Source organism: Nelumbo lutea, chromosome 2 (assembly GCF_056320005.1).
Source record: "Nelumbo lutea isolate HS-2025 chromosome 2, American lotus-T2T, whole genome shotgun sequence".
NCBI classification, from domain to species: Eukaryota; Viridiplantae; Streptophyta; class Magnoliopsida; order Proteales; family Nelumbonaceae; genus Nelumbo; species Nelumbo lutea.
In genome coordinates, this window is record NC_142685.1 from 92,146,716 (window position 1) to 92,165,475 (window position 18,760).

Consider the following 18,760-nt stretch of genomic DNA (forward strand, 5'->3'; position numbering starts at 1 on the left):
TGACATCTGTGAACTCAATGGTGTATTAACTAGAGGATGCAAGAGATACTTCATAACATTTATAAATGACTTTTCTAGGTACACCTATGTCTACCTTATGAGAACTAAGGATGAAGCCTTTGACATATTTAAACTATAGAAGACTGAAGTTGAAAATCAACTAGAAAAGAAAATTAAAATCCTTAGAAGTGATAGGGGTGCTGAATACTTTAAAAATGAGTTTAATTCTTTCTGTGAAGAATTTGGAATAATACATCAGTGTTCTGCTCCCTATACCCCTAAGCAGAATGACCTGACTAAAAGGAAAAATAGAACACTTACAGAAGTGATAAACTGCATGTTGTTAAAAGCTAATGCACCCTTAAACCTGTGGGGGGAAGCACTCTTAACAACCTGCCATTTACATAACAGAATTGTTTCTAGAGTTAATAACAAATGCCCATATTGATTATGAACAGGAAGAAAACCTAATTTAGCATATCTAAAAGTGTGGGGGTGCTTTGCATATTATAGAGTTTCAGATCCTAAAAAAACCAAATTAGGACTCAGAGCTAAGAAAAGTATGTTTGTTGGATATGCAGAACATAGCAAGGCCTATAGGCTTCTAGACTTAGTGTCTAACATAATAATTGAAACTAGAGATGTTGAATTCTTTGAAAATAAACTATGTTCTGAACCTGTAGAAAATGAATCCATAGGAAATGACAGAGAAACTCAGATCTCAATACCTGTTGATAATAATGAGACTGAAAGAAGAAATGACACAACTATAACACCTACAATAGGACTTAGAAGAAGTCAAAGACAAAGAACAGAGAAACACTTAGGTTCAGATTTTGTCTCTACTTAGTCAATTGTATTTTTGGTTGAGACTGATAAAGAGAAGATTTTAAATAAAATACCCATTGTCCTAAACATTGAAAATGATCCAAAAACCTATAGTGAGACCATGATCTCTAGAGATGCTGCCTTTTGGAAGGAAGCTATAAATGATGAAATTGATTCAATAATGTCAAATAACACATGGGTACTAGTAGATCTGCCTCCAGGATCTAAACCAATAAAATGTAAATGGGTGTTTAGAAGAAAATACAACACTAATGGAACTATGTAAACTTTTAAGGTTAGATTGGTAGTCAAAGGATTTAGTCAAAAGGAAGGGATTGATTACTTTGACACCTATGCACCAGTGGCTAGAACAACTTCTATTAGAACACTTATAGCATTAGCATCCATTTATCACTTATCTATTCACCAAATGGATGTTAAAATTGCTTTCTTAAATGGTGATTTAAATGAAGATGTTTAAATGGAACAACCAGAAGGATTTGTTCTTCCTAGAAACGAGAAGAAAGTCTGTAAACTGGTTAAATCACTATATGGATTAAAACAAACACCTAAACAGTGGCATGAGAAATTTGGTTCTTGCATCTTAGCTTTTGGTTTTAAACATAATAGTGCTGATAGATGCATCTATTCAAAATTCACTGAAAATTATGGAGTAACTGTTTGTCTTTATGTTGATGATATGCTTATTGTGGGTACCAATATGGTTGGCATAAATGAAACTAAAAATTATTTATCATCTGCTTTCAAGATGAAAGATTTAGGATAAGTAGATACCATCTTGGGAATAAAAGTTAAAAAGCATAATAGGGGCTATGCACTAAGCCAGTCACATTATATTGAGAAAGTACTTGAGAAATTTAAGCATTTAGGATTTAAAGAATATAGCACGCCATATGATTCTAGTATAAAACTAGTAGAAAATACTAGTAGAGCAATTGCACAACTTGAGTATGCTAGTGCAGTAGGAAGCTTGATGTATGCTATGCTTTGTACCAGACCTGATATTGCATTTGCAGTAAGTAAACTCAGCCGGTTTACAAGTAATCCCGGTGCAGAGCACTAGAAGGCAATTGGGAGAGTTCTTGGGTATCTCAAGAGAACTTTGGAACTTGGCTTGTTTTATTGTGATTATCCAGCTGTAGTAGAAGGGTACACTGATGCAAGTTGGATTACCGGTAATGGAGATAACAAGTCCACATCTTGATGGATTTTTGTCCTTGGTGGGGGTGCGATCTCTTGGGCATCTAAGAGACAAACTTGTATATCTCACTTGATCATGGAATTCGAATTCATAGCCTTAGCGGCTGCTGGAAAAGAGGCTAAATGGATTAGGAATTTATTATTGGATATAAAATTTTGGCCTAGTCTCATACCTCTAATTTCTATTTACTGTGATAGTGAGACAACTCTGTCAAGGGCCTACAGTGGTACCTACAATGGTAAGTCCAGACATATAAGTCTGAGACATGAATTTGTTAGGCAACTGATTCAAGATGGAGTCATCACTATTTAACCTATGTGAGGTCAAGTAAAAACTTAGCTGATCCTCTTACCAAGGGTTTAGCCAGAGAATTGGTAAGAATGACAACCAAAGAGATGGGATTAAAACCCTTTACTTAGTCACCTGTAATGGTAGCCCAACCTGAACTGAAAAGCCATCAGTGTTGGGTTTAATGGGTAACAACAAGTTACAACAATGTGATTGTTAGCACTGACATTGAGAAATTTCCCATCACAACATAAACAATGCTGTCTGTTATGATGAGAGGTTGAGATAAACTCTTAATGAAGTTTTGAAATGTGTCAAATAACGGAACACATAGTGGAACTTCACCTATGTGAACATAGAAGTGGTGCCGCTTCTCATGAGGGTTTGGGTTTACTCTTGTGATTGTTCATGAAACCAGGAAAGAAGCACATGACCATAATAGTGCTGAGCAAAATTTGAAACTCTTGCAGAGACTAAACATTTTTATGTGTATAGATGTCTCCGGTCTGTTTTGAGAGTAGTTGGTTTAAGGTCTTACCACCAATAACTTTGACAAGGCTCTGAGATAACTATACTAACAAGAGGTTTAATTTGATAAACACCTTTTGTATGCATAACAATGTCATAGTAGTTTGGATTGAGAGAGAACTATGTAATTGACCAATCAATGTGGGGGATTGTTGGATTTTAATCTCATAAGAGATTAAATCCAATGGGTTTGATTGGTCAATTACATGAGAAATTGCACTTGTACACTTGTTTGAAAAAATCAGTTTTTCTCTTACAAAAACCCAGTTTTGAACTTGTCCCACATTGGAAAATTACAAGGTTGTTTTCAGTATTTCAATAGGAGCTGATTTACACTCCTTAGAAATAGTAGAGGAGAGTATGGGGGAATGATACTGTGCAACGCATGCGCATGTGTGTGCACGCATGTGTGTGGCACAATGAGGCACTTTAGAGGTGCACTTTGTGTGCATTCGCGTGGCTCACGAAGGGCGGCTTTGGTTTTGGTGCCATGCTGACCGTTGATCACCGTTGATGAGATCAATAGTCACAATTCGATCGGGTGTGATCAAGAGGCACAATTCAAAGTTAACAGTCACCAATTGTTAACAACTTTTTAAACAGTCACAATGTTTGAAATTGTGACTGTTCAAGGTGCATTCTCTAAACCAGCACTTACCTTTTCCTCACATCTCTTCACAAATTATTTAAGGAGCATGAATCAGACTCCAAAACACATAATTTCGAAATTCACTATCTCTCTCTCTCAGTCCGATCTGCTACAGTCTCATAGAAGGTTTCTTTGGAGACTCTTCAACTTTGCTGGTTGCAGATTCTCGCCCAAGGCTCTGTTGTATCTTGGGAATGAATTTGCCTGTAACCCAACAGCAAACTCAGTAAAACTGAGTGGGGGCAAATAACATTCTAAAGACAGTGTCTTCAGACGTGCTTCAAAGCTTCTCCTCCTAAGTTACAATGACCCCATCGTCCCCAACAAGACATGTAGAAATTCGTGTTGAAAAGATTGATAGGTTACTATTTGAATTAGATAGGCGTGTGCAATCATTGGAGTCATTGAAAGCTGCTCAACAACTACTTGTTGAAGAGTTGAAGAAGATATGGGTTTTGCTCTTGTTTTAATGTTTTTGTTTCTTGTGGTGTATATGTTTAAGAACTAGCATTTAGGGAACATGATGTAAACTTTTATGGTGCTTTGTCTTGGGATTTTGCTCTATGGATTTATGTTTTTGAATCTCTTTCTTTCTATTGGAACATAATGTATTTGTCTTTTTTCTTATTTTCTTTATTAATATGTTAATGTAGGCTTTCAAATTCATCTAAATGAGGTATTCATGCTACATGGTGGACCATTAGATTGGCAACATAAAGATAGAAGGTCCAAAAGTCCTCCTTAACAAGTTTTTGTTTTGTTTATCGATAAAAACAAAAATAATGAAAGCTGAATATTTCACTTTGAGCTAATACCTAATTAACTGGATTATGAGTTTATAACCATTAGTTCCTTTTATTTTTGACCCAATCAAGCAATGTGTAGCTACTTGACTCAGAGGGTGAAGGGACAGGATATCCATCACATGGACGCCCAAAGATTGCGGAATAAGGGGGCGAATTTAAAAAATTTTTCTCTCCCTTCAACTGGGAATCAAATTCCCTATTTAGAAAATCATATTTTCAAGGATCATTCTTGAACTACAAACTGAACCAGATCTGAACATAAAGGAGTAAGAAGGGATTATACTTGATACGGAGAAACAATAGCTTCCAATGGAGGTGTTCACGCCCAAGGAAGGATCCAAAATCTGCTCCCACTGAAGATGGCGCAGTGCAGGGTGGAGCAGAATCAACAGTGTTCTTCCAAAAGAACTTGACCCTTCGCAAGAATCAATTGGATGGCTTATGAATACAGTCCCAACTAATTTTTTTTCCAAAAGATTGGCATCAAGATCGAATCTTGATTACTCTTGTAGAGAGGAGGAGATCGAACTGCTGGAGGCGGCGGTTGTAGGAAGGAGGCGGCAAGAGAATATTCGCAGGGTGCAGAATTCTCTCTTCTTGTGATTTCAGCTCTGAAGACAGGAGTTGTGTATTGCATGTCTAAAGGCTGCCACCCCGTCCTCCTTTTATAGACTTAAAGGGATCAGCTCCTAATCCCATTAGGAGTTGCTGATCCAAATCAAATTTGGATTAGAAGTCCCTTTAAGTGATAAGGGATAACCCTTATCTTATCTGCAGATCAGATCAGCTATCTCCTAATCTAATTAGGAGGCTTCTAGATCTAAATCTTATTTAGATCTTGGACTCTCTAATTGGATAGGGTCTGGGCCCAATCCTATCAGCTGATCCATCTCAGAATTCGCCCCTTTAAGTGACTAATCAAATCAGCCCAGTTCGAAATGGGCTTAAGGCCCATTTAAGGTTATGTATTCACTTAGCCTTCTAAACTGCTGCCCAGTTGGGCTTCCTTGTATGGCGTGGGACCCAAACATTGATTTACACATCAGCCACATGGGTCCGGCCCAGCCTTTGTTATAAGGCCTAGCCGAATACACTATTATGGACAGTGCACCCCCTGAAACCTATCTCATGGGCTTTATGGGTCCAACACTTACCCTAAGTGGTCTCTAGGCCAAGCCACCTTGTAACACCCAGGTACTGTGGGCAGATGCAAGATTAGCCCATTACATATTATCCTCAATGGTTTTACACTTAACCTCTCAGCCCATAATGATCACACACTGCCCGACAAGAGATGACCTCTCCCTCGGTTGCAAGGAACAGTGTTGCACTTTCTGCTTATATGGATCCCGGGAATTAAAACCTTTTGCAAGTCATTTCGAAACCATAATATATATACTTTATATCTCATATAAAATATATTTTGCAAAACAAATCTCAATGATTTAAATCGGCTGCCGACAGTTTTGGTTTCCATCAGTGAGAGTGCATCCCCGATCATTACCTTTGTCCGACAAAGGGACTGATCCTGTCACTATGATCACCCACTCAGATGAATTCTTAGACTGTCCCAACATACCTAGGTTTTGACCCCCGCTAAGGATCTCACTGATTGGTACATCAAAGACAGTCCAATCCGACACCTAGTGCAATATCATAATCGAGTATAGGGGTTGGGTGTAATTTTCCAGTTTTGCCCATCAATCTCCAAGGTCCGGGGCAATACTGGAAATCTAGTCTAGTTCAAAGATTCAATTAATCCTACACTGTACGGGCCTAGGGTTTCACCCTAGCATCTGAGACAGGCCACCCCAACCGACTTGGTGGTACCACAGTGTCAGCCTTGTCAGGATAGGTCTCCCTAGACTGACCCACTGGCTGTGAACATTCTAAACTAACATGAGTCTCATTAAGTGTTCAGTTTAAGGGTATTACACAAAAACATACCAAGGGAACATGAATCAAATATGCACTTTTATTCATTTACAATAAACTCATAAAGTGCATCATCTTGATTGAAGCTAAGGGCATACAAAACTGTCTAATAGAGGGGGGATAGAATGAAGTATGGAGTGGAGTTGGAGTCGTCACCTAAATTTTTTGAAATTCGGGAATTTAAGAAAACTTAAAAATTTTCAAGAATTTTTTTTTTTTTTTATTTTCTTGGTGATTCGTTGCCCAAAGAGGATGAGACTCTTAGTATCTTGGGGACTAAGGTATGTTGTGGGATGGTGTTAAGCACCCCACACGCACCCAGTTAAAGTGGCCTTTACTTCACCAATATTCCAAGGAACATTTAATTATTTTGGGACCTTTTTCTATCTACTCATTTTATTAACTAAGAAAATGAGTATTTAGTAGCAAAAAGATGGGTGGTAATGTTGAATGGATTGGATATTCATGGAGTTGCTATGCCAAAGGTAGGGGCCCACTAATATCAAGGCAAAGACACCTATCAAAAATTGGTAATTAAAATGTAACCGTAGATTAGAATGAGAAGCACGTTAAAATGAAATATAGAGATAAGTGATGAGCATATGCAGCTAATTAGAACCTGAGAATGCAATCGAATACTTAACTATGCAAATTTAAAATGGGTAAGACAATTAATAAAAAGATAAATCATGGGTTAAGTGAGGCCTAGCACTCAATAAAGTAAAGACAAAGATGTGTATACAAAAATCAAAAGAAAAAAAGAAAGAAACATTTTTTTTTTGTAGAAAGAGAGAAAAATGAAAGTAGAAAACGACTAATTTGCTGAAACAAGTACTACTTAATAAACTAAGAACCAAAAAAAAAAGAGAAAGAAAAAGAAACTAAGAACTAAAAGAAGTAAACAAACTAACGACTAACTTGTACCGAAAACAAGAAATGAACATACTATTACTAACAATAAACAATCACTCAAAATGACAAATAACTCATACTCGACTGCTTAAGAAAGAGTAGAGATTACCTACAAATTGAATGGATTCTGATGGTGATTTGGCCCGAACTGATAATATGGGGACACGTGGATATGCCCAAACTAGCAGGATGATAGCTCAGTCCGACACACCAAGTCTGTGACGAATCAAGCTCGGATAACCAAACCACCTCGGGATAAGTCTACCTCGGGACAAGTTCACCTCGGGGCACGATCGTATCAGGACCATGTTGGTCTCAAGGCACTTCGACATTCGTACCAGGTCAGATCCAAAGGGCACTAGCTCGGATAATATTGACCGACCACTGCATGGCAACTCTTAAGATCTCGCCACCAGATTCCATGCCTTACAGGATCACGCCTTGTAGCAGCTAGCATTATCTCCCCCGTCCGATTCGGGCGGAAGTGATAAAACTTATCTGCTGGCAGCACTATCCCAAATCAATGTGAAAACGAACCTCATCGTAATGAGGATCCCGGAACCACTCCGCAAAACTAGTGAGGACTCCACTATATAAAGGCTCCATCCCCCGGGGGTGAAAGGTATGCGTAATCTTTGCTCACCAGCTCTCTTGCTTTCTAAGCTACTATCAGCTCGCAACCCGTTACTGACTTAAGCATCGGAGCGACCTCACCGGGTAAGCACCCCCGAGTTCTCTGATTCACCTTTTGTAGATCACTGAGTCCGTCGTCTATAGGGAGCAAAATCACCTCCAACTGGGAGCAGCCAGATTGCATTGCATCATTTGGCACCGTCTATGGGAATCGGTACAAGAAGCCTTTTCCTCAAACAAGCATCCATGACATCCTCCAGTAACGCCGGATGGAGCGCTGACATGAATGTCTCCGGGGGGCAACCTCAGGTCCCAACTGTGTGCATTGGACAATTTATTGTGCCTCCCTCTGCAGATGGGATTTCAACACTGAACGTGCCTCGGGTCATAGCACTGGTGAATGCCCCACTCCCTCCTACGGTGGGTGCAACATTTGCTGAACCCTTTGTAATTCCCCTTGTAGTTGGACAGAATCAGCTTGATGACCTAATACACTATATGTGGGCTATTCAAGTCCAAATGCAACAGGTCCAGCAGTTCCAGTAGTACCAGTAGCAGGTCCTACACCACTTCTCTCAGCAACAATACCAGAAACAGTTCCCACCGCTGCAGCTGAATCCACAACCAATTCCATTTCGACATCCATCGACATAGCAGAACAAGTCTCGCCGCCAGAATGATCACCCTCCTCACCGGGGAGAGACCTCCCAGATCCAAAACCCTCTTGGGAGCCAAGTCTTGTCCCACAGAAGGAGGGGAAGACAAGTAACTCCTCCCGCCTCACAACAAGTGAATAGGTCAGGAGACACTCAGCCCGCCAGAGCTGCTTCACCTCGGCCTTCGCAGCTTGAAGCTTCGCTCGCAGGATACCAGTTTGGGGTTCTGGCCGCAGACTCTACAAAAGTCCCCTCCGTCCATAGCAGCCACCATCAGCAGTCCGAGCAACTCCATGCCAGAACAGTGCCCGACAACACGGAAGCTAGTAGCACTAATGCGGAGCCAGTCAAGAAGCAGCAGAAGCGGCGTCGTAAGGCTTGCCAAGCTACAGTTCAAAGTCAGCTTGAACAGCCTAAAGGCAAAGAAGATGCGAGCTCGGGAACCGCGAAGACTGCTCCCCTCCTCTCTATGCCATCTCCCTTGTCCTCCGAGCTACTGGCCACCCCAATGCCGAAGGACTTCAAGGTACCTCCGCTAGACAAGTATGACGGGTCCTTCGACCCGAATGATCATGTGGATTCCTTCCAATCCCAGATGCACCTAGCTGGGTCTACAACTTTCAAAGGAGTGGCACACACATGGTACAGGAACCTCGCGCCTGGGATGATCAAGAGTTGGGCACAGTTCGTGCAAATGTTCACCTCACACTTCATCACCAGTAAGAAGTGCCCGAGGTAACAGGAAAGCTCCTCAACATAGTCCAGAGGGAAGGAGAGTCAATTCAAAGCTACGCCAAATGCTTCAACGACACATGTTTACAGATCCCCGACTTGGATTCTGTTGTGAGGATCACAGCAGTGAAGAGAGGCATCGCTTACAGAGAGTTTAAGTGGCATGTGGTATCTAACAAGCCCAAGGATATCATTGAGTTCCTCAAGTTCGCTGACCAGTTCATCGGGACAGAAGAAGAGATGAACCAGAAAAGTGAGAATCCAGCGGAGAAGAGGAAACGAGATGGCAACACCTTAATCAATGGGGACAATAAGCGAAGAAAGGATGAACTAACCAGGGGAGGGAACAAGTCAGGTTAGCGTTCCCGAACTCTTCCGGTTGAAATGACGAACTACACGCCCCTCAACGTGAAGAGAGGAGAGATCCTCATGACGATCCAGGATGCCTCGTATGTGATGTGGCCACCTCGGTTGAGAGGGGATCCTAATACCAGAAACAAAAATGTATATTGTCATTTTCAAAGAGATCATGGTCACAGTACCGAAAATTGTAGAAACCTCCATGACAAGATTGAAGAACTCATCTGTCACGGATATCTGAAAAACTTTGTACAAAAAGACAATAAAAATCAAATAGATCGACAGGGGGAGTAAAGAAGAGATGCTCCTGGGTCCAGTAGCAGACAGACTGAGCAGCCATAGAGATAGCTACCCGAAGAGAGACCGATCTGTGGGGTAATCCACATGATTACTGGCGGGTCTATTGTCGTGGGCTACAGGTTGGCAGCAGCGAAGAATTCAGCTCGTGAACTGGAAAGAGAAGATCAGAACCATTCGAAGCGGCCAAGGCTCGAAGATCCTATATTCTTCACAGAAGACAATGCGTGCGGGATTCAATACCCCCATGATTACACGCTTGTCATAAAGGTGAGGATCAACGACTTCGAGGTAAAGTGCGTCCTGGTTGATTCAGGCAGATCAACAGACATCCTATTCAAGGACGCATTCGACAAGCTCCAACTCCAAGAAAGCAACATCAAGCCCACGAGCACTCCTCTGGTAGGCTTTAGCAGAGATGAAGTCTGGCCCCTGGGGCGAATCTCAGTACCTGTGGAGGTCAACACGTGGCCTAATAATGCAAGACTTGAGCATACTTTCCCAGTGGTGGCGACTCCCTCCCCGTACAACGCCATTGTAGGTCAGCCCATCACCTACGCACTTCGTGCAGTGGTGTCCACCTACTACTTGGCTATGAAGTTCCCCACGGACTTCGGAGTAGGGGTAGCATGAGGCGATCAGCTCGAGTCTCGCAAATGCTACGTCGCTGCCCTCATAGGGAAAGCCAAGGCAGTAGATGACCTCGAGCTAGAGTGACCTATGGAGTACACCGAGGAGCGAGCTACACCGATAGAAGAGACATTCCATGTACCTATTTCGATAGAAGATCTAGTTAGGACTCTCCAAATCGGCGCATCGATCGAGGAACCTCTTCATTCTCAGCTGGTAAGCTTTTTAATTAAAAATTTAGATATCTTCGCATGGTCCACGGTAGAGATGCCCGATATAGATGCAAAAATAATAACTCACAAGTTAAATACTGATCCTGTAGTCTGGCCTGTTAGACAGAAGAAACACAACCTAGCCCCGGAGCGCTAGAGGATAGTCGACGAGGAGGTTGAGAACTCATCGCAGCCGATTTTATCAGGGAGGTCCATTACCCGAGCTGGGTAGTTTACCCCGTTCTAGTAGAAAAGGCCAACGGTAAATGGCGCATGTGCGTTGATTATACCGATTTGAATCGAGCTTGCCCGAAGGGCTGTTTTCCACTCCCCAAGATTGACCGTCTAGTGGACGCGACCTTAGGGCATGAATTGTTGAGTTTATTGGATGCATACTTAGGATATAATAAGATCAAGATGGACCCTGCCAACGAGGAAAAAACGGCTTTCATAACCAAACTAGGCTTGTATTGTTACAAAGTCATACCCTTTGGACTAAAAAATGCCGCGACAACTATCCAAAGACTTGTAAACATAATTTTTGAGCCGTTGATCGGCAACATGGTTGAATGTTATGTAGATGACATGGTCATCAAAACCCAATTTTCAAATTGTTTAATAAAAGATTTTAATTGTGTTTTCGAAATTTTGCGCAAATATAAAATGAAGTTGAACCCTAACAAGTGTGTCTTCAATGTCACCTCAGGTAAATTCCTGGGTTATATAGTTAACCGACGTGGCATCTAAGCCAACCCTGAAAAAATAAATCCTAGATATGAGGCCACCTCATAAACTGAAGGAGGTTCAGAGGCTAAATGGTCGTATAACCGCTCTGAGCCGCTTTGTGTCCAAGTTGGCAAATTGCTACTTTCCTTTTTTCAAGGCATTTAAAAAAAGTAAGGAAGTAACTAGTATCCCAGTTCTGACCTGACCCGAGGAGGGAGATGTTTTGAAGCTATACCTCTCCACGAGTGATGAGGTAGTCAACTCGATACTAGTAAAGGAAGTAGATCGGGTTCAACGACCCATCTACTATGTCAGTAAAGTTTTGCAGAATGCCAAAACAAGGTACCCAGAGATCGAGAAGCTGGCGTACGCACTGGTCATCGCAGCTTGGAAGCTTTGTCCGTACTTCCAAGCCCACACTGTCGTCGTCCTCACCAACAAACCTCTGAGGCAAATCTCACTCAAGCCCGAGGTCTCTAGTAGACTGACAAAGTGGGCCATCGAACTCAGCGAGTATGACATTCGGTATGAGCCTCGGACAGTGATTAAGGCCCAAGCCTTAGCTGACTTCATTGTAGAATGCACCTTTAGTGCCACAGTCCCTGAATTTATTGAGCTCAAGCACAGTGAGGAAGCTTCAACTAGTGCGGCACCAGTCCCGGTTGGAGCAAGGCTAACCTGGGACGAGGAGACCTGGATCCTCCATGTAGACAGCTCATCCAATCAGCAAGGAAGCGGAGCCGACATCATTTTGTACGGACCAAGCGGGGTGAAGCTGGAGTATGCACTTCGGTTTGAGTTTGAAGCATCCGATAACGAAACGGAGTATGAAGCATTGATAGCCAAACTCGCTCGAGAAAACGAAGTACAAGCAAACCATGTTGTCATTTGCAGCGACTCCCAGTTCATGGTAAACTAGGTCATTGGCGAATATGAATCTCGCAACTCCACCATGGCTGCCTATCTGGCCAAAGTCAGGGAAGTTCTACGCAGCTTCCAATCGTACTTCATCAAGAAGATTCCAAGTTCTGAGAACACTAAGGCCAATGCCTTGGCCCGGTTATCCCACACGAGCAACAACATCATGAGGTCCTCCTTACAGACCGTAACACAGCCAGAAGGGTAGAGCACCAGACAACCAAATACATCATGATAGATGGATGGCTGTATCGAAGATCCTACATGCTCCCCTACTTTCGCGGCTTTTGACCCTTAGAGGCTGAGCTCGTTCTCTGCGACACTCATGAAGGCCTGTGTGGCGGACACTTGGGGGGCATGGTCCTCGCCCAGAAAGCGCTACGACAGGGGTACTATTGGCCCATGATGAAGGCAGATGCACTCGAGCTCATTAAGAAGTGCAATAAATGCCAAAGACACGCCAACATCCACCATCAACCTGCTGCTGACCTGATAGAGGAGATTTTTGGTGGTAGCGGTGGATTACTTCACAAAGTGGGTGAAGGCGGAACCCCTAGCGAAAATTACAGCACGAAGTGTACAAAACTTCTTTTGGAGGAGTATAGTATGCCACTTCGGGCTACATCGGTTGCTTATTTTTGACAATGGTAAGAAATTCGAAGATATTAAGTTTTAGAACTGGTGCGCCGAGATGGGGATACAACAAAATTTCACTTCGGTGGTGCACCCTCAAGCAAAAGGGCAGGCGGAGGTCACGAATAAGGCTATACTCCGTGGGCTAAAAGCCCGCTTAGCCCAAACTAAAGGACTCTAGGTACACGAGCTGCCCAATGTGTTATGAGCCTATTGAACTACCATGAAGACTGCACGGGTGAAACCCCCTTCAACCTTACCTATGGCTCGGAAATGGTAATCCCAGCCGAGATCGAGGTGCCTACATTGCGCCTAGAGGCATACAACGAAGAGGAAAATGACGACGATCTTTGGACCAACCTTGACCTGGTGGAAGAAGTACGAGACCTCACATATATCTGGACTACAGATTACCAGCAAAGAGTGGCTTGGTACTATAACGCCCGGGTCAAGAAGCGGCATTTCTGTGTTGGAGACCTGGTCCTTCGGAAAGTTATGGTGGCCGAGCCCGGTGTTGATAAGCTCGGACCGAATTGGGAAGGACCCTACCGAGTAAAGCGGGTACTTGGGGAACGTACGTACAAGCTCAAAACCTTAGAAGGAAAACATGTACCTCAAGCGTGGAACATCAACAATCTAAGGCGATACTACTTGTGATCGTCTAACTAGAGAGCGGACTGCGAGTCACTCCCAGAAGTCTAAGGACTAAAAGTGTAGAGCTGATAAAAGACCTTAGTATCATATAAGTCCCACTCGCCTCTTTGGCATGGGTGATCAAGTCCTAGTCGCCTCTTCGACATGGGCATATAAGTCCCAGTCGCCTCCTCGACATGGGCATATAAGTCCTAGTCGCCTCTTCGGCATAGGCAAAGTACTTCTAATGCCTAAAGTGCTTGTCGAACGCGAGCTGACATTCTTCAGTCCATTCGAAGCCTTTGCTTTTTATTGCCTTAAAGAAAGGCAGGGAAGAAAGGCAGGGAACGGTCTACTGATTTGGACATGAAATGGCTCAGATCGGCTGCAACGATCTTCCCAACCTCCTCGTTGACTGCCCTTCATCGCTCTGGGGCTAGGTTGTGTTTCTTTTGTCTAATGGGCCTAACTACAGGATCGGTATTAAGCTTATGAGTTATAATGTTAGGGTTTATGCCAAGCATTTCTGCCGTGGACCATGCAAAAATATCCAAATTTTCGAGTAAGAAACTTACCAATTGAGATCGTAGAGGCTCTTCAATAGAAGCACCGATCTGAAGTGCCCGAGCTGGGTCCTCTATCGAAGCCGGGATGGAGACGGTCTCTTCGGTGGGTGCGGCACGCTCTGTGCACTGCTCCGCGGGTCCGACTCGAGGTCGTCTACTACCTTGGCTTTTCCTTTGAGGGTGGCTACATAGCACTTGCAAGACTCAAGCTGATTGTCTCACGTCACTCTAACTCCGAAGTCTGTAGGGAACTTCATTTCCAGATAGTAGGTAGAGACTACTGCTTGTAAGACGTGGGTGATGGGCCGACCTACTATTGCATTGTGCGGGGAGGGAGTCGTGACTGATAGCTATAAATATATAACTCTAGCAAGTGTACTAGTTATCAAGTAGTATAAAAATATCATTCCCACGACGATTTAACAAAATAAGTATTAGAACCACAATCTTCCCTAATTATTTGGACAATCAAAATTCAGATTTGAGCAAGAACTACTGAAAATAAAAACTAGAAAAAGAAAATTAGAAACAAAGTTGATCACTAACCGAATATGTAATGGATGAAATCGCTAGGGCGTTCGGTCCACCTAACCAATGTAATGAATATTGATGGGTTCGATTAACCAAGATTATTTGTCATTCCCAAAAGCTGAGGTCTTTCCAATGTTATTTAATATTCTCTTTCGAGATATGCTAAACCTACGCTCATCAGGTAGCCCTTTGATCTCTCGAGTAGAGCTCTCAAGATGGGAGTGCATTAAGTCCAAGAAAAACATGAAATTCAGATGAATCATGTATATATATCTCTATATACCATTCAATTCACACCATAAATTATTCAGTCAATTATGTGAATTTCTCTCTCGATTCATTCACATAACTCAAATCAATTAAGAGGTGGCCAAGCTCTTAATTGCATTAAGCACAATAATTCATAGACTATATGAAAATCACAATCTTGGATAAATCATAAAGATAAAAATATATCCATTAACATTATTAGGCTTTCCTCATCCCTAGCGAGAAATAAATCAGTTCATGATAGAAGAATTAAAGCAAACAAAGGGAAATAAAGAACTCTTGTAATCGCCCATGGTGCTGAGATCTCCTCCTCTTGCCGCCACCTTCTTCTTGCAGTTTCTTGAATTCTTGCTCCTTTCTTGACTGATTGCTCATTGCTTCTTGATTCAATCCCCAAGATTTAGTGATCCTAAAGCTGGTCCGCCCCCTCCTTTATATAGCTTAAAGGGGAGGGGGTGATCTCCTCCTTCCTCTTGAAGTTGATCTTACAAAAATAGAAAGTCCTATCCTAGTTCTACTCTTATCTCTTTATCGAATGAACTCAACCCCTTTCTCTCTCAAAGATTACATCAAGAATTTAGATCTGGGAGGACTCTTCTTAGTTTCTTGTTCTTGGATTCGTATTAGACCTCCTGTGCAAATTGGGCTTCAGCCAAGCCTTTCTATATGTTGGGCTTCAGCTGCGGATTGGGCCTTCCTATGAATTTGCCCCAACTTCGGGCCCGGATTTGACTTTGATTCAGGCTGACGCTGCTAAAGCCCAAAACATGAAAGTTGTGGATTTTCCTCTTATCTTTCCAGTGGGTCTTGAATTAGCCCAATCAAACTTCGGATACATGAATAATGCCTAGATTACTGAATGATGTCAAAACTGTGAAAAATCATCCGATTTGTCTTTCTTTGCTCCTAGATTTCTATGTAATACCCTTAAATTGGACACTTAATGAGACTCGTGTTAGTTTAGAATGTTCACAGCCAGTAGGTCGGTCTGGGGAGACCTATCCTGACAAGGCTGACACTGTGGTGCCACCAAGTCGGTTGGGGTAGCTTGTCTCAGCTGCCAGGGTGAGACCCTAGGCACATATAGTGTAGGATTAATTGAATCTTTGAACTGGACCTGATTTCCAGTATTGCTCTGGACCTTGGAGATTGATGGGCAAAACTGGAAAGTTACACCTAACCCCTAGACTCGATTATGATACTGCACTAGGTGTCGGATTGGGTTGTCTTTGATATACCAATCAGTGAGATCCTTAGCGGGGGTCAAAACCTAGGTATATTGGGACAGTCTGAGAATTCATCTGAGTGGGTGATCATAGTGACAGGATCAGCCCCTTTGTCGGACAAAGGTAATGGTCGGGGATGCACTCTCTCTGATGGAAACCAAGACTACCGGCAACCGATTTCAATTGTTGACATTTTGTTTTGTAAAATATATTTATATATATATATATATTTGTATATTCTATGGTTTCGAAATGATTTGCAAAAGGTTTTTAATTCCCAGGATCCATGTAAGTAGAGAGTGCAACATTGTTCCTTGTACCCGAGGGAGAGGTCATCTCTTGTCGGGCAGTGTATGATCATTATGGGCTGAGAGTGTTAGCACTGGTGCAATTGTTTGATTCTACATTCTCCAATTCCCAAGTCTCAACTTTATTGAAGTTTCGACATTCGACAAGAAGAAGGCTTGCTCAATCAACTCAAGTATCTCAATTTGGGAGGCTTGTACGTTGAAAGGCATCAACCATTGAAATCAATTTGGGATTTTTAACCGACAATCTGGGTAAGTCGAATTAGATTAATTTTTATCTTTTTAGAATTAAAAAAATGGATGGCTCTTCTGAAAACTGATTCCCCAACATGTTCACCACTGACGATATTCAATCACATCATGATAGTGTTAGCACTGATGCGATTGATGTCGATAGAAGTGGAACTTTCACCCTGGGTAGTAGTGATACTAGGGGAAAAAGGAGGGATTCTAAGCTGAGTAGCCCGATTTGGAAAGTTTTCAAAGTAGAGGATATTTAGGAGAAGGGCAAAAGGGTCATTTGCCAAAAATGTAGGAAAGACTTTAGTTATTGTAGCAAGGGTGGTACGAGTCATTTGAGTAGACATCTGCTACACATGAACCAGGGGAAGATGAAGGGAGAGAAACAACCTAAACACAGATTGGGAGGGGGAATAATTTTGGTACTTTTAAATATTCATAAGAAAAAACGAGACAATAACTAGGTAAGTATATTGTACATGCAGAAAACCATTGATATTAACTGATGCTATAAAATTTTTTTATTCATATGAACAAAATTTAATTTCTTTGTTAGCAAATCTTAATTCTAAAGTTGCAGTTACTTCGGATGTTTGGAGTAGTGATACTAGTTCCACAATAAATATTTGCAGTAAAAGTGGTTCTAGGTCGAATTCCACAGGGAGCAAATCAGTAATCTCTTAGCCGAATGGGTAAAGTAATTGTGTGGGAAAATTAAATAACTAAAATTAAAAGAATAACAACTAAACAAACAAGAGAAAATCAGTCTTACCGAATTCTGGTTCAAGGGTTCGGGTTGAATCGATTGGCCATCGATCCTAGGTACAATTTAGCATTCTTGCAATTCAAGCATTTAACCTTAGATTTATTAGGATAGCCATAATAAACCTTGTGTTTTCCTAATTCAGTTGACCAAACCCAGCATTCGATCAACACTTATCACCACTCAACTGGGTACGATAGCGTTCCATGTTAAACAGTGATAGCATTAAGATTTGTGAAAATAGTTAAACCAAAATAACAATAATTGAGATAGCTGCAATTACTGAATTTTGTTCCATCGATTCTTTTAGGTTGAATCATGTTAAAACATTGGTCAAAGGCTGTCACGAACAATTGACCCAAAAAGATATCAACCTAATTACTACTTGTACCATTATTCGTGACAATTATCGATCACCGAAATCATGGATAGCAGTAGGAAAATCAACATTAATTCAGTTTGTTAGACTAATTAACATTAACATCCAAAATAAATGTGTACAAGAACCAATGAATACTTGAATTAAAAAGAAAGAAAATAAAGTAATTACAGAACCTCACAATGACACAATCGAACCTCCCCCCTTGAACCAGAAAAAGAAGCTTAGCTACTCATGATCTGCGCAATCTCCATGCTCTTCTTCTCCTTAGCCGAACTGCCTTCTTGCTTCTTGGTCTTCTTGATGATCTTTTGGATCTTGGAATGAGTGATTTCTAGAGCTGGTTCGCCCCCTCTTTATATAGCCAAAGGAGAGGGCTGTTTTCCAACTCCTTCTAGGAGATCATCTTATCCTTAGGGAGTTTTGATCTTATTTTGAACTAATCCTATCCTATCTCTTATCTAATGCTCTAATATCAATCTTCTTATCTCTCTAGGATTACATTCAAGACTTTAGATCTGATAAAAATCTCTCCTTGGAGATTACATTCGAAATTCAGACTCTTAAATCTTGAATTCGACTTGGGCTGCTTCAAGGTATTTCTGCGAGTTGGGCTTAAGTTGTGAAATGGGCTTGGCTGCGAACTTGCTCCAACTTTGGGCTCGTTTTCGTACTCGATGTGGGCCGAATCTGTCAAAACTAAAAACATAAAAGTTGTGGACCTTCCTTTCATCTTTTTAATGCTTTTTGAATTGTCCAATTTGGTGTCCGGAATTGAGAGTTAGACTCAGATTACTGACTGTCGCTGAAACTGTGCAAAATCACCCGATTTGCCTTGTTTTCTTCCAATTGTCTTTTTTATTGCCCTGAATCGAAATA